Genomic DNA, 17,507 nt, shown 5'->3' on the forward strand with positions numbered 1-17,507 from the left:
AACCTGCCCAGTCACTCTACCTCACTTGAACCTTTGACACACTGGATATTTATTACTTCAGAAGAGTGCTATCTCTATCACAATGACTCGGCAATAAAGTTTAGCCTAGCTCCAAGACTAAAGGCTTTGGGGAACACAAGCCATAATTCCTCTGCTTAAAACTACGTCTTTCCCTAATGGCACCAAAATGGAGTTCTGTTTAACATTCACATTGGTAAAATCAGCATTATAAAACATGAGCATTCCAGCCTTGAGATATCTGGAAAGAATTGAGCATGTACCCATCTTTCAAAGAGGACTTTCAAATACCCGTTTCAAGACATTGCATCAAGAGGCCAGGTCCCTTCATTATCTTGCTATTGTCCAAGAGATCTTGAGCAAAAATGGAAGCTTTCTGGAAGGTAGGTACTGGTATGGGAAATGTTCTGAAGACTCAGAAGGATTTGATGTATCTACTGTTTCTACCTGGCCACTCTATTGCACACATTCAAAGCACAGGCCACATTCAGCGAGTAACACATACAATCTAATGTATTGATGTGAGACCCATGATGCTCCACAGAAAAAGATTGTGACAGTAGCTGTTCCAGAACAACTATTCTCTGAAGGGGCAGATAGTGTGGAAAGATACCTGCTCTTTGCCCCCAATCAACTGAACTGCACTTCCAGCCTGTCATACCTTTAATATTGAATGATTAATATTTTATAGGGGAATTTAAGATGCAATCTGAACTGAACTGAAGCCTTTTCTTAATTTAGTAAGTTCATAGGTGTAGCAGTACCAGGCTTTACAATTAAAAGCAATTTCAGAGCTATAAAGCTATGTCCCTGAAGCAGGTCTATGTCAGAAAAGTGTCTCCCTGTCACCACATTTGTCTCAGAGGGTACAAAGGCTGCTATCTGCAAGGAACCTCTGCTCTAAATCGTGATCATCCAGCTGTTACTTTTCACCCCCACTGCTGAAAGGCAAGTTTTATAACAGTGAGCCACCAAAATTAAGCACATCCCTATGTCCAACTCCAAGGGCAACGCACTCTCATCTGTGGCATGTTCTTACCAGCACAGAGCTAAAACAAGTTGGATACTCCTCAGCAAGTTACTCTTCCACTTATGCACAAGTGGAGTTGAAGATGGGGTCAGAGAAAGTTATGAAACCTGAAGTTAGTGTTTCTGGTTCTGATATAGGAGAACACCTTGCTGTGCACAGGTTGCACTACGCACAACCACCTCATTTCAGTTGTATATAATCTTTGGGAACTGTCAAGTATCTCTGTCCAGGCATTAATCTAATAGTTTCTCCCGTTACAATTCAGTTTTGACTGTTTCACACAGCCAAGCCACACCTCAAGCAGAAATGCATGGTTAATGCAGGTGCATTGCTGCCTTGTAAATCTCAACATCTCAACTCATTACGAAAAAAGAAAAAAGTACCTCCTGCAGGGCTTGCCACCTCTTTCCATTTGTGATGTTCATGCCATGGTCATCTTTACCATTAGCCAAAAATTAGCATGCACTTACATTGAAACATGAGCAATGGAGTGAAATCTCCGTTAGATCCTTCTGCTAAAGGATTGCATCCATCAGCGTATGAAGCAATGCCTTCACAGCTCCTCCAACAGAACTTGCAGTTACCGCAGTGCATCAGGCAACCTGAAGGCACTTCTGGGTCATTTTTCTTTTTGTTTCTTCCCCCACACCCTATTGATTTTTTCCACAGGAATTTCAGGAAGCAACATGAGCAACAACTCACACAACACAGACCACGCAACCATATCTACTGTTCAGACTCCTCCTTTTTATGGCAGAACACGCAATCCAAGGTCTCAATTTCCTGATGGTTAAACTAATGTGTTATCAGAATAGAAGCTGTTACATGATGCCCTCATTTTGGAGGTTATATTTTTTTTTTCCCCCATCATTTTCCCCCTCTAACAGAGCAATATTACCATCCAGTACTACCTGAACATAAACATCAAATAATATCTTGAGTTCCCAGTAATACAGAGATGTTAATAAGCATGTGAGGCTTCTTCCCACTAAATAACAGATTTGTTCTTGCTCCAGTGTTTCACAATTAGGAAAACCAGTGGAAGTTAAGAACCAGCTGCATGGGTAGCAGACAGTCCTAATCTAAGCTAAACACTACATGAGAAACACTCATGCAAAAAAAAAAGAGATCACTGCTACAAAAGCCCTGGAAAACAAGTCACCAGGGGATAACCTTAAGAGAAAAGGTACTTTAGGAACTGGAAAAATTGCCTGGTATGTAATAGGTCAAATTGACCAAGAGTAGGGACACAACTGTTGACTTTCACAGCTGAAACTAAATAAGCTGATGTTTGTCCACAGCCAAAGCACCCCTTACGCTCCAGTGAGAGCTGCTTGCACTATAATGTACCTGCTCAAAGAGGAGGAACCCACTAATCCACATATTCTCATTTTATAAAGTCTGGTTTCCCATAAAATCCATAGGTGCACGCTCCTTCCTGGTGCAAAGGTAAGGAAAACGAAAGGTACTGATAAATGGGGAGGTTTATTAATCCTTTCTTGTCAACCACGTGGCCCAGTTCTGGTTATATTCTTCTGCCCTCACAAGAGGCTGAAGTAGCATTACTGGGACAGTGTTTCGGTGTGACAGCTGATGAGGCTCCTTGGCCATAGGAGGTGTTGTTGATTACTGTGCAGAAGAAACAGCAATTTACCTTTGACAAAGACCACCGGGATGTGTTTAAAGGGGGAAAGTTTTGGTAAAGCCTTTTAAGGTTGTACTTTTCTGATACCAAGGATTCATGTTGCTGGCATATTAATAAAATTGTTTTCATCCCAATGGATTTTGATTCTGGCAAAGTGATTATCATCCTAAGGATATTCCATGTGTAGAAGATATATAAATCTAAAGGAGAAGATTATTAGACAGTGGTATAAGATACTCAAATGGATTGTGAGAGGTGTACTGGTATTTAGGTTATAAAAAGGGTTAGCACAAAAAGCTGTTTTCTGAGCTTTCCTTGAATGTATATTTCTGCATCTTGTGTCATCTTATTCTGTCAGATAAAGAGAATGTATGCATGAAAGAAATAACAGCTTACTAGTGATACTGTATTTTGTAAGGGTACTTTCTTGATTTTAGTAATAAGGGATGTTAACCCTTATTTCCTATTTTCTGTTCAAATGACTTTCTAGAATAACTCCATATGCCAAAGTGAGCACAATGACAGTAACAAGGACCAATTCGTTAAACCTTAACTCATTTCAAGTCCTATCTGACAATTCCTTGCAACAGAAATTTATTTACAAAGAACTAAACATGGCCTGCTTGGTTTATTTCAGGACATTTCTTTCTGCTTCACAGGCCAGTTTCCCCATACACAACTAATCCCCTGATGTGCTCTGCTGAGCGCTCCCCCTGCTCTGCATCAGGAGCTCTGTTCTCTCCCACATCATCGCCCTTCCACTCTGCTCCTGCAGAGCACCCCCAGCATCATCCCATTGTCCCTGCAGCTCTCCTGGCTCTGCACCTGCCTCCTGCCCTTCCCCCTTGCTGCCACGTAAGAAACCTGCCAGTGCCTGAACTGCCCTCCCAACAGAGCCTGCGTTTTCCATGTTACCGCTTACAAGCACAGAACAATGTGGAAAGCAGTGGTATGCAAGACCTATGGATTTCAGCCGACTCCTTAGCCCTAGCTTTCTCTGAAGAGGACCACTTGCCAGAAGGACATAGAATTAAGTAAGAATTTCTCATCTTTAGGACACTACGAAATCTGCCTTCCAGTGTTTGTGTAGCTCTGATGTCTTTGGTAGTTTTGAGAGTATTTCCTCTGTCAGATTGCTAAAGCAGCACTTCTCTTATAAGCAGGCCCTGTCACACTACATCCAAAACCAGGGTCAAATTGTGACTTGGTCTTATGACCCTGGATACCAACCTTTCCACAGACATTTTCAACATAATAAGGAATGAAGACCAACATCAAGCTGGGCGGTAGATAGAGTACCTTCAAGGGTAGGATGGGCCATACAGAGATGAAATAACTTGCCCGGTGACCTGACTGAGATCCCAGGTCACTAGATCCCCAACTCCTTTCTCTGACCTCAGCCCCTGTCAGAAAACCCAACTCCTCTTGAAACCATCAGTTCATGTACTGCTGACCCTATCAAACCAGATAAGTAGCTCTCCTAAGGGGTGAATCGGCAGCTGTTCAGACTGCCTGGGTAGAGATGCTGCTGCCTATGACCTGGCCTTTGTTAAGAGAATCCAAAGCCAAAACAGGAGATCAAGACTTGGCAATCTCTATGAAAGAGAAACACTTGCTCTTCAATCCTGAGCCTGAAGGCTTGTGAAACAAAGGTATAGAGTATGATTAAAGAGCTGGAAAGGTATGTAGTAAAGGGGAAAGAAACAACTCCTCTGTTTCACAGCCCAATCCAGCCCAAATAAGAGAAGATACAAATAAGATGATAGATAAAATCACGCTGTTTACTCACTACTTTAAAATCTCTGTTCTTCGTGGGTGCAGTTCAACTTCTGCTAGTGACATCAAAAGAAGGTGCTTCTGCCTTGCTCTCTTACCCCTTGTTCCTCAAAGGTTCCCAGAAACAGGGATTTCAAAAGCCAGATCGGTCACACGGAGCTGAGTGGTAGCAAGACCTTATATATGGGAGTGGTCAGAAAGGCGGGGTGATGTAATGAAGCTGTATCCTTGAGCAGTAAAGGCATGGCACCCTTCCCCCTCCCCATCCCTGAAGAATTACTGGCTCACAGGGCAATCTGAGAACAGAGTGGTCAGAGACTTTCCGTACTGTACTTTCTCACGCTAAAGGGAACAGCATAGAGGTTGGAGAGAGAGGAATGAACAAACTTGAATGGAGACAATACTTTGATCTCTACTGACAAAGTTGTTTCTTCTATTTTCTTCAGTTTTCTTCATGCATTGAACAATACGCTGCCAGTTGCACAAGCCGTGACAGCAAGGACACCCTCTGCGTTAGAGCACTGCTGCCCCCATACCAACCCCGGTAAGGAAAAACCTATTCCTGCATTCTTCTAAGTTAGCTGATGCTGGAGCACTGCCCAACTCCATGGCCATAGGGGCTGGGAGCTCTGCGGAGGAGAAGGAACGTGCATCCTGTAAAAGGTGGTGTCCTGGACACTGACCTGGGAAGCTCTTGAGAGGCACATCCTGCCCTTCTCCATCAGAGGAAGTCTTGCGGCCTGTGAATGGAGAGGAAATCTCTCAAGGATGCACCATTGCTCTCCAAAAGGAAAATAATTAATTTTCGACTTCCTTCATTACAGCTTTGTTGATCTTTCACTGAAGGGTTTGTTTGGCAATGAAAAGCCACGTCACATATTAGGACAAGGTTTGACTGATTCAGAGCTTATAAATTATTGATTATCTCTGGAATAGCTGTATGAAGGAGATGCCAAGTCTAATGAAAGATGTGCGTGTCTTCTCAGCCACAGCAACTGGAAAAGGCAGGAGCCAGCCTGGCCTTTCACAAAGCGGAATTCATAGAGTTACTGTCACCTACCAGCAATGGCACGAAGATCTGCGGGATTACACAACAGCAGCCAAACAAATGCCACCAGTTCCCAGAATCTAAATCCCACACTAATAGGAACCTCTATGGATAGTTCTTGGCTTTGGGTGGGGGAGATGTGGGAATGAGTCTTGCAAGCAGAGCTGCTTACATAATGCTTATTGAACTGGAGTTACTTTTTCCACTTCACGGGTTATTTTTCAGCCAGAGACCTCCCCTGTCCTCTTCATGTAACGCTTGTCCAGCCCAAGAAAGGGAGATATTTAAAACACTGTAAGGAGTGTTCCTGTACACCAAATCACTGTCCAAATCTCATTTACCTGAAGGAACACGCCTGCTTTGGTAGTGTCAAGGGACTCAAAATCAGGCATGCATTTGATGTAGATGCCCTTCTTCTAACTCCTAGGAGGGGTGCATAAGAGAACTTTTTTTTTTCATATCTAGGACAAACTAGTTTTCTCTTACATGTCTAAGATTTGCTCACTATATTTGTACTCCCCTGCAAATTACATAAGCATGATCTCAGTAAACTATTCCCTCTTGTTCTGTTGTTTTGGAGGGGGCCTGGATTTTGGAGCTGATGGGATCAAACCAACAATACACCAAAACCAACAATTAACATTATATTGTTTGGATATCCTCATCCAAAGAAGAAATCTGCACCTCTGGCAAGCATTTTTCAGGATGACCACAACTGCAGCAGATACCAACCATCCCAAAGAAAGCTTCCCATTTGCTCAAGGTGCACAATGTCTTTTGCAGGCTAGTTTGGAGACAGCCTAAACATACTAGGTCAGTGGCAGAGCAAGCTCTGATCACATTGTAAGTAGAAAGAAGAAGAGCAGAGTTATAATTGGTCCTTTCCCCTATTTCTCCACTGATACTCATGGTAAGAGAGGGAGAGACCCAGGAGAGACTGAGTAAAGCTGCCTACCAAATAACATCCTTCAGTACTCGCCGCACCTACAGGAAGATCCCCAAACTCCATAACCTGTCCAGATTGCCGAGTTCTTATCATCATCACAACAAAAATTTTTGCTACTTAACAGCATTTTTAAGCTACTATCAGGGCCAGGGAGTCTTACAGGCCAACATGAGAGAAGCATTCATATCCATACTTTAGAACTATGGCAACAGAGATAATCTTGACCTGGCCTCAGTGCCTGGGCTGGAATAAGAAACCCTCCCCCCAGATTCCTTTAAGTGTGTTGCTAGATATCACCTCTCTTCCCTGTCATGTGTCCTATATATGCAGTAAATCCAGACGCGGTTGAAAGTGACAAGTGCAGAGACTGACAGTGATCTAATGCACAGCGCCTGGATCTCCGTGGGCTGCTGTTTTTGCTGTTTCTCATGTTTCTCCCCCACTGTAAACAGGAAATTAATAAATCATGAAGGTAGCTCTGTCTCGTAGTGAAAAATGACAGCAGATTAGATTGCAGCAGCAGAGTCGTGAGGTTCAAAGTGTTTGCCATTTAATAGAAAACTTGCAGACTTCTATACAAAGTTGTTGGGTAACTAATTGCTGTTAAAGTCCAACCAAAGCAAGAGGGACCTAACAACAGAGGAAACAAGGACTTTTCCCAAGAGGAGCCAAGGTTCACTATGCAGAACTCCATGAGTCTTTTATTCATTCTGCCTAAGAATCAGTGAGACTCAGATGTGAAGTTCAGAAGTTACCCAAGGCTCAGTCCCATGGAGATCTGTGTGTGCAGCCCAGCCAAACTTCACCTCGGGAGAGCCACACTTCTCAGGAAGCCTCATGACTTCTTGTCCCTTTCTCAGCAGTTTCTGCTGCAGGATCAGCTCTACTGGTCTCAGAGCAACAAATGAAACCTCTCAGCATAAAATTCAGCACATCTTGGTAAGGCAGAATCAGTCCGGGGTTGCCTTAGTATGGCAAGTTTTTGATCAGACCACTTAGCAGCTTTGGGGTTGCAACCTCTCAGAGAGGGCTGAGGCAAAGCAGCAGGGGCAAGGAGCGGTGCCGCCAGCCCCAGACCTGCTGTGCTGCAGGAGCAAAGAGCTCCTGATCGCTGTTCAGGTGCTGCGTGGAAAGAATTTTCACAGAGTCCCTGAGAAGGCTTCAGATAAAGAGCTAATTTGCACGGAGTGTGCAGAGGCTATGTACTTTCTGGCTATACCACCACCAGTCTCCAGAGGGCAAACCCATCTCTGGGATGAACACCCAGGAGCAAGAGTTCCATGGGCTGGGGAATTCTGATTTACACCAGGACCGTTCTCCCTGCTGTGGGTAGGTGAGGAGGGTGCTCAGCAGCAGTCCAGATAATTCATATAACACTACACAGGGAGGTCGCATACTGTGCAAGACAGCTCATGCTGTAAGTGAGGATCTGGACTTACATCTGTTTTATTCCAATGGCTCTCAGCACCTTACACTAACTGTTTGTTCCCCAGAATGCCAGCCTTGGGAAATAAATGGATTATCCTTTCTAAAGATGCCACTGCCTGCAGCTCTGAGTACTCCCCTAGCCCTTCAGGCTCACAGTCCTGGGGCAGGACAAGAAGCAGCCTCTCCAAGGGAAGTCCCTCACCTTCCCCTGCAGACAGAAGCAAAAGGGCTTCCCACAGGCTGTGGCCATATTCCCACCCTCCTCCTTTCCCCAGATGTCAGGCATACATCCCTGACTCCAGCCCTCTGATGCATGGGGAGACAATACAATCATTTTCTGATAGCCATTGTGCCTCCGCTGCCCTCCTTGCACAGGTGCCTCGTAGCACTGGGGAAAAGGGACAATTTGCTGGTGAGGTCAGCTCTGGTGTGTAATGGGGATTTGGGGTAAACAGACCTTGGGGACTCAATGGGGCCACTCCCTCATGAGAGGTCCCATGGCCAGAGATCAACTTAGAGCTTGGGCAGGGCAGGTCTGTGAAGAGACAGGAGACTAGATAAAAGAGACATTGGTTTTTTTTAAGACAGCAGGAAGAAGCAGGGGAGAGAGGCAGAGTCGAAGGCTCGGCCTGGTTGTTCAGATCTGAGGGTCCTAGAAATGCTGGCTGCTCTTGAAAGGGCTTCCTGCCTCCCCCCATGCCACCCTGGCCGCCTTGCTGGCTTCTGCCACACAGATCCCACCAGACTCAAGCTAATTTGGGCTCGTGGGGAAGAGCGCAGAAATACAATGGCCACAGGAATGAAAAGCAATGAGGACGACACCCAAGAGACTCATCCTTATCAAGGAACATTATATCAAAGGGGAGCTGAGAAGAATGGGAAGAGCCTTTTGTAAAACCTACAACTGAGCCAAATCCTGCAGTTTTTACATGTTGGTCCCCCAGGAAACATATCATGAAGAGTGCCCCAAAATGGGACCTGTGTGCCAGGTCAGGCCACATGCTAATCGTGCTGCACATAGAGCAGTAACACACTCACTGCACAGTTGCTGTTTGCCCTGTGTGTGTGCTTTTAATTATGTTTTTTTGTTTGCAAAGCATCTCTTATAGAAAAGACAAATTGCATTACTCTCAGCTTATTAACATCACACTCAGAATTTCTTAACTGCTAATTATATGCAGGCAGCAGTGCCACTGTAATTAAAGTTGAGACGCACATTTGGGGAGCCAGGAACTCAGCTGTCACACAACCCTTCCCTGCACCGCTCTAACCAGATGGGCTGGCCAAAGCCAGGCTCAGCCGCCACATTGAGCTCAGCCCTGGCCAGGTCTTAACAACCCCCTCCCCAATACCCCAGCATAGCCACTGCCGTGCCACAATTGAAGGTGATGCATGTAAGGCCAAGCACCTCCTTAGCACCAGAAAACAAGTCCCCTGCATCAAACCTCTACAAGGTACAGCTGTATTGACTCTGCTGCACAGACAGGGCCTGGGTAGAGGAAAACACACAGCCTCTGGGTTACGGCACTGAGAAATGGGGAAGGTATTTACTCCTGTTTCTGCTGCTAAATGATTGCAATAAATCACATTGCCTGTCTGAGCCTCCATTTCCTTGCATGTAAAACAGAGATTTTGGGCTTCACTCTTAATTAAGGAGCTCTGGGGAGAAAGCACAGAAAGGACTCTTGCTGCCACCCATGTCACACAAACACTTTAAAGCCAGTGTAGACAATGGCACACCAACAGACTTGGGAGTTATTACATAGGGGAAGATGTGAAGCCCTAGAGACTATGAGTCCCAAATATAGTACCTGAGAGACAGCAATAAAGAAGCTTACAGACCTGTGAGAAGCCAAGATCTTGCTGGAGAACCAACCCTGCCTCTGCACCGCTCTGTCTCAGGAGCAGAACAACCGCAGGTGTGCAAACAGCTGTGTGAGCAGCACAGCAAAACACCTGCACTGAGCTCAGGCACCCCAGAAGTAGAGGAGAGCACAGCTGGGACCAGTTAAGCTTCAGGCAGGTGGGGATTGACACCAGCACCAGCCTCCCACTGCTGAGGGGGTGCTCTGGAGAATGTCACATCCAGGAAGATGGAGTGCTAATTAGGGAAAGCAGATAAACATGCATCTGTTTCAAGATGAGTTTCCTTCCCACTGAAATCCTCACAGTTTCAGTGCTCAGCAGGATGCAAACACACCCTTAAATGACTTCCTGGAGCCCTGGTTTCAAAGATTGGTCCCTTCAAAAGCAGTAACATGCCAAGATCAATAGCAGCCCCAGGAGAGCTCTGAGCATGCCAGCTCCAAAAACACCAAGCTATCACTACAGCCAGTTACCTATCAGATGCTAATTCTACTCTTTCACATTTGAAAAGGCTACTGAGACTTCCTAAGCAATCAGGCTTACTAAAGTACCAAGAAAAAAATAGTAGGAAAAGTTACATTTCAGAAACAGCATGACATGCCTGTGCAATATATCCTGGAGAGGCAAACCTGCAGAGCTTTATGGAGAGCAAGCCGGCAGATACAATTCACAAACAAAGAGGAGCAGAAGTCACAGATTCCTCGATGTGATCTTGAGGATGGGAATATGTTCATCTGGTCCTACTCCTAACTCCCTGAAGTTCCTGATAAGAAGTTCTGGGAAGCAGATATCAGATAATAATTTTTAATCCAATGCAAGTTACAAGTGAAGAAGGAATGATCAAAAATTCATGTAGAAAAATCTGAGTGGGGTGCCCTATAGATACTAGAGGCAGCAGGTTCAGTGTTACCAGCAGAAGACAACATATGGAGCTAGCAAAGGACATCAGGAAAACTTCAAAGAGCCTGTGGAAAACTTCAAAACATCCGTGAAATAGGGCAAACAAGAGCAGATGAAATTCAATATAGAGAAATATGTAATCCCTGGCTGTGATAAACCAATACAAAAGATAGATATATACTGATGGGTTTGAATTAGCAGCTCTTTTCACCACCATTAAATCTCTTATACAGATATGGGAAAAATACGCAGCAAGAGGGAAGCAGGAATTTGTTAGCTCCTGATTCATTGCCTCTTATTTAGAGCTTATAAATGAAACCGGGTCTGTAAAGAGGAAACGTATTCCTTTGAAAAGGATAAAGAGGACAGAGGCAGAATTAAGAATCAAAGCTGGCAAATCAAGCTACATTTATAGAAGCTTTTTGAAAAAAATATAACTTAGTACAAGGAACTTACCTAAGAAATGGCGTAACAAAGATTATGCCCAACAACCTATAGCTAAATTGGAAAAAAAAAAGTGTCTTATGGTCTAGGACATTCACTTAAGCAAAGCTAACTGTAGCTCCCCTTGGAATAGCATTGAAATCTATCCAAACAGGAGAATTCCAGCCAGAGGCCAGTATTTTTGTCCCTTAAAACACATGTGCAGCGTCAGAGTATGCTATAAGAATGCAATGCCTGAAAAGCAAAGGCAGGATTCCCGTGAGCTTCGAGCCTTCCTCTCCCTATCTGGAGCCTCTGGCAGTGTAAAATCACCCAGCCTCACCTCATCTCCAGCCTCTGAGCAGTCACTCTCCCCCCTCCATCCACCCCACAGACACACCTGCACACTGCGATCCTACCTGGAGCTAAGTGGGATTTTCCACGCAGGCGGTGCAGCATCTCAGGGGTTCTCCTAGCACAGTCCTGCCCGGCCCAGGGCTTGGTGCTGGCCCAGGGAGAAGAGAGCCTCTTCTCCAGAGCAGCCGGGCTGTTCCCCTATGGGTGAGACACTGGGTCAGTCCCAGTTCTTGTACTGGGCACTAGATGGCACAGACGGGAGGAAATTCAAAGGTAGCCAGCCTGCGATCTGTGGTGTTAGGGACAAGGGGTTCTGCCAGTTGTCCAGAGGAGGTGGCTGACAGGGGGGATGCACTGCCAGCAGCAGCATTCCACAGGGGTATCCCCTCCATGGAGTTCCACCTTGCCACTGCTCTGCTGCATCCCGTCCTGTCAAAGGGTCACCTATGCTGCACCAAGGAGTCGTGGCCTGCAACCATGCCCCTGGCTCCTGGACATGACCTGCTATTCCTCACGAAGCACAGTTTCGCTGCCTCAGGCACACAAACACCTTGTTCATGAAGCAGCCCTATATCCGGCTCAAGCTGCATCAAAAAAAGAGGGGGAATCCTCCCTGGGTTCGACTGTCCTGGTTTACTATGAGGCTCCAGGATAATAAATACCACCTGACAGCAGGGAATGCAGAGAGGGACGCCAAGGGTTGGGCACCCCGTCAGCAGTCCCTCTGGCTTCAGGGTTGGTCTGGGGAGTGGCACCCCAGCACCTTTACCCTGCGGGGTGATGGTGCAAAGGAGGGAGGCACTTGGTCACAGCTCTTACAAGCATATTTCACAAGGTGAGCTCCTCCAGAGCAGCTGACTTTTCCCTCTGGTTTTCTTGCTTTTCAGCACTGCTGCCTGCGACCACTGAGGCAGGACCTGTGTCCCAGAGCCTTCCCAACCTCATCTTTCTCAATTTCTTTAAGGCGTGGATGAAATTCCTTACAAGTGAACTGTGTGGACTGACGCAATGAGGCAAACATGGGCTAAGCCACACAGACCTGCTGTGGTAAGCACAGAAGAGACAAAAGTGCTTCTTACAATGACAAAAGAAGTAGGGGAAGGTGGAAGGTTTTACGTTGGCCTCTGCTGTTCTGACATTAGAAATTCACTTTACTTCAAAGGTTAACGCATCTGGTGAAGATCATAGGCTCTGACAGCCTGTCTGGAAAGGCTCCATCCGTAGCACTGCACGAGGGACAGTGTGTGCAGGATGACACCAAGGCGAGCAGCAAACTTTGCACACATGGCGGAAGTGGCACACATGGGTGTTATCCAAACCAAACCTGAACCTGGCAAAGCCCAAAAGAGCCTTTGTGCTGAGCAGTTTGGTGGTTCCAGCTATTAATGACACAGACAAGGCTCCTGGGAAAAGCCTGTTTGCTGGAGGAGGCAGCACTGGACAGGCTATGCTGCAGCCTCCTGGCAAAGATGAAGTGGGCAGCACTGCCCTTTGCTGTCTGCCTGCTCAGAGCACTGCCCTGCAGACTGACATGGGCTTGGGGATCACCCAAATTCAGACCCCATAGGGTGAATTCCTAAGGGGACAGCTCTAGTCCACTGTTCAGAGACTGGCTGAGCAGTATAGAACAGCCAGAGAAGACCCTTCAACACGGGGCTTTCACCGACAGACTTGGAGACCTGCTTCTGACCACCCATCTGTTAATATGACTATATGCTGGGTCACCAGTGTGTAACAGCCTGACTCTGAAAGCTTCCTGGGCAGAGGAGGAAATGCTTCAGAGAAGGCTTTTATGCTCCAATTGCCACATCGAGCCCTCCTTCTTGTGCTCTTCTACTACGCTTTAAGTACTTGGGTTTTTTTAGCTGTGAGATGTCTTTTTATCTTTGGATGTAGATGGAGAAAAACTAGTCAAGCTGGAAAGAAAAACAGCTGGTCACTTTTCCAGCTCTGCCATGAACTGTAAACAAGTTTTTAGAAGTTTTTTTAAGAGTGCTGAGGTCTTTGGAGAAGATGAAAGTCTTAGTCAGCGGTGTCATCATCGTCAGCAGGAGGACGTCTTATGTGTCATCCTGATGGCTGGACTTGCTTCACTCTGCCAGAGCTACTGATGGTGAGAGCATTGAGCTTCCCGAGCAGACACCACCCAAACCAGCCGCCAGCATTTTTGCACACTGTGCCTGCTCAGATCAGACCTGCACAGTCTGGCTGTCTGGCCTCCAGCACCTGGTCCACACACTCCCCTGGAGGCCTGTGCCTGCTCCCATCAGTTTAGCGCTGCTGCTAAGATGCTTAGAGCCAATATAATCTGTGCACTTAGCGGTTTCAAGCTCCAAAAGAAGCTTAGCAGCATCAGGCACTGCCTTCAGCCTCTCCTGTATGGGCTTAAGATGGTTTAATTCTTTTATGAAACTGTAACTCCAGCCCATAGCCTTAAGGTGTGGACATGTCTTCTAAGCCAGGTTTTCTAAAAGTTCTTTAGAAATATTTTTATGAGACGTACAAAAAAAGGGATCCCTGAAGGACATATAATAAGGTCAGATGTTTCTGCCTCTTAAAGGCTGGAAATGTGAGAGCCCCATGGCAAGGCACATTACAAGTCATTGCAGGGCTTCCCTCCACTGTTTCTCCTGTCTTAGATCAGCCTTTCAAATGGTCTAACATGTGGTAATGCCTGGAAAGGTCCCAGGGCCCTCCCCTGCACCTCCCATCAGCCTTGTGAAAGCATCAGCAGGGAAGCGGCCACTGCTGTGTCTCAAAGGCAGGTGGCTGAACAGCAAAGCAGCTCCCTGGGGCCCCGGATTGCCCTGGAGGTGCCACATTCCTGCATTTGCTTCATTAACTGCATGTGCTCTGCTTTTTTTTTTCTTTACTTCACTGTCCCTCTTTACAGGCTGATCAAAAGCACAAAGTATTACCCGGGCAACCTTGTGTTGTTGCCTCGAAAAGCCTCTTGTCAGACCCAGTGACTCTCCTTCCCTTTCCGTAGGGCTTCTTGTGGGTCTGCCAGCTCTCTGCTTTAGAGAGCAGGGGAGGACAGAAGAGGTGTCTGGAAAGCAGGACCAGGAAGAAATAGAGGAGTGGAGAAGGTAGAGGGAAAGAGTGGGGAAGTGGGGCAGAACATGCGAAGAGTTGAGGCTTCCCACTGCCTCCCTCTGAAAGCCCACACAGGGCTGGAAGAGATGCCCCACACTGGAGGTGTGTGATACACTCCCTGAGTGGGACAGGACAGGATGGGCAAGGCCTTTATGCAGAGCATGGCTGACCCAAATGCTCCCAGAGCTGTGACGGGTATCTCTGGTGCTGCTCTCAGAGCTGCTTGCTCTGCCTTTCTGCCAGGCACTACAGCCTCTGCGGCTGTTCAGCACAAGACTGTGTGTCCAAACCTCACAGTATCCATCTTCACAGTTTGGCTTAATTTAATCAAGATAAAATTCATTTAAATGAAATGGGTGCAGCATGTTCCCAGAATGGAGGTAACAGAAATCCTCCACGTACTTCAGGTACCTAACCAATTCATCATGAAAGCAGTGGAAGCTCAGAATTCTCCTGTGCTAAAAGTCAAGTTAATGCCATGCATCACTGGAGCAGACGGGTGACCTTCCCTGTGCTTGCAGCAATGTTGTCCAATTTAACTGTGACCACAAGATCACAAGTTGTTAAGGTTCCCTATGCGAGCAATATACAGGCCAACAAATCTGCTTTTGTGGACCCTGCTAGAACTTGATTAATTTGCCCAAAAATGATCAGATCAGTGTCCATAATTACTTAGCATAACTCTGTTGTTTTTAAAATCCATCATCACACAGATGCATGCCTCAGATGCAGAACATCACCAAGGGGCCTCATGAGCTGCAAAGAGAGCCGCAGCTGCAAGAAGCAAAAGACTTAAGACCTAATTAATATTAGATGGGCAATTGCTACCATTTCTCCATCAAGTGCAGGGTCTCAGCAGTGCCTGTGTGCAGTTGCTACTGTCAGTATGGATGCTGCAGGAACTCCCAAAGACCACAGTCCAGTTGATGCTGTATTCATCTTTTATCTCCCCACTTCCATGTACTCTGCACAAGCGTTAAAGGGATTTCTTTCCTGAAACACTGCTGTTGTGGACCTTCTGCAGGTCTGTGCTGCTTGTTCAGTCAAGGGTTTACAGGTGTTTGCACTATGATGCTCCCCACATATATTTACCCTTGAACATATTATGGCTAAACAGCGAGTGCATTTGCCCCCACATACAATGGAATTAAACCTGGAGCCTGGACTAGCTCTTTACACGTATCTCTCCAGGGCTCTCCCTTCCCTGCAGGAGACTTGGCTTTGAGGCATCTGCCAACAAGCTCAGAGCCATGAGAAATAGCAACTTGGGAGCTCAGACAAGCTGGTTTGCAGGCAAACAAAAGCTGAAGCTGTGAAAGTGTGAGGCAGTCAATGCAGTGTCTGACAGCCCAGCCTCACTGCCTTAATCCTCTTTCCCTTCTTAGGCACTAAATTAATCAATTACATTTTCAGCCCAGCAACAACAGTCAAAAATGTAACCTTCATCATATACAAGGCAAACATAATTAGGATTGTCATTCGAATCCAGCTTGACTGGCATACAAATCAGAACAGCCTCAGTGAGCGCGCAGGTGCATGAGTGCCTGTGCATGCCTGGTTCCTCCCGAGCAGGGGCAATTGGAATTGCAGTCACACAGCAAGCACCACGGGGTGTTTCAGGGAAAAGGGCTGTGGCACAAGCTCTGGTTGCAGCGATCCAGCTCTGCAATGTCTGAGGGAAGAGCTATGGCACTGAGCACTACCCAAACAGGACAGGGGCAAGTTATACAGTGCAAACTCAAGGTAACCCTCAAGTTGTGTGAGGGAAGAAGCCACAACCTTCAGAGCCACAGCACTGTTTGCCTTCTATTTTTCCCTTTTCTCATCTTAAGAGACATTTTTGGGAAAACTCTAACTCAGACATGCTGCACCCAGCTAGTTGCAGTTGGCAGAACCACACACACTTGTCTTCAGGTTAGCAGCATGTTTATATCCTTCTGAGAGGTGCTAATATGTCCACTGGGATGGGATGGAGGAATCCTCTTCCCAAGTCTCAAAACCACAGCTTGTGGTTGCTGTGACAGTCCCCACTCTGTTTTACCTGACAAGCCCATGAGCTGATCTGTCTCCCTGCAGAGTTGTCAGGTACTCTTGCCACCACAGCAAAGAGGAAAGGGATGATGGGGACACTCAAATAGACTGATATCCCGCAAGTCGTGCATCCTTACCTCCTGGCTCAGTCTCTCCCAGGGCTGTATAGGACCAGAGGATGCAGTGTCTGACAGAGTCTACTCTTCCTGAGCAAACTCTTGTCTCCTCCCTGTGTATGCAGCAAACCTTGTTGACCATCTTAGCTATAGAAATACACCCACTTGCTGTCATGCACCCTTTGAAAGCACACACAGATAGGGCAGGATTATCCCTTAGTCTACAAAGAGCTGCCAGCCAGCCCTTCTCCTTCAGTAAAACCAAGCAGAGCATTGGTGTGTTTCTCATTAGCTCCTATTATTCATGCTATTGTAGTGCTTCCAGTTTTAAAGCACACAGATGAGAGCCAGCTGAACTGCTCCCACAACTGTTTGTTTGTTAAGAGGATTTGCTCTGTGGCAGGATATGTTCAAGTCACACACAGAGAAAAAGGTATCCTGGTAACAGTGCCATCCCCTGAGCTGCTTGCTTGCCTTGGGTCTCCCACCACCTCAGAACAATGCACATGGTCTCATCCCCACCTAAATGTAAGCTGCAGAATACATTTCCTTCTCCTGACTCTCAGAGATAAGGTGTGAGACAATTCAGCCATACAAAGCCCTTCTGCTACTAAATTGATCTTTTGGTTACAAACCCAAGCAGCTATTGCTGCTTCTCCTCTCAGCAGTGCTCACAGAACAGAGCAAGCAGAAGCACAGATCTAAGACAGCCTGTCCGGCTACCAGACAGCAGGGAAAGGCCACTGTGCAACCCTCCATTGACACCTTTACCCACTGCTCCAGATGGGCAGCTTTTGTCCTTCCTTTTTCTCCCAGTGACACTCCCA

Source organism: Nesoenas mayeri, assembly GCF_963082525.1.
Source record: "Nesoenas mayeri genome assembly, chromosome: 17".
NCBI lineage: Eukaryota > Metazoa > Chordata > Aves > Columbiformes > Columbidae > Nesoenas > Nesoenas mayeri.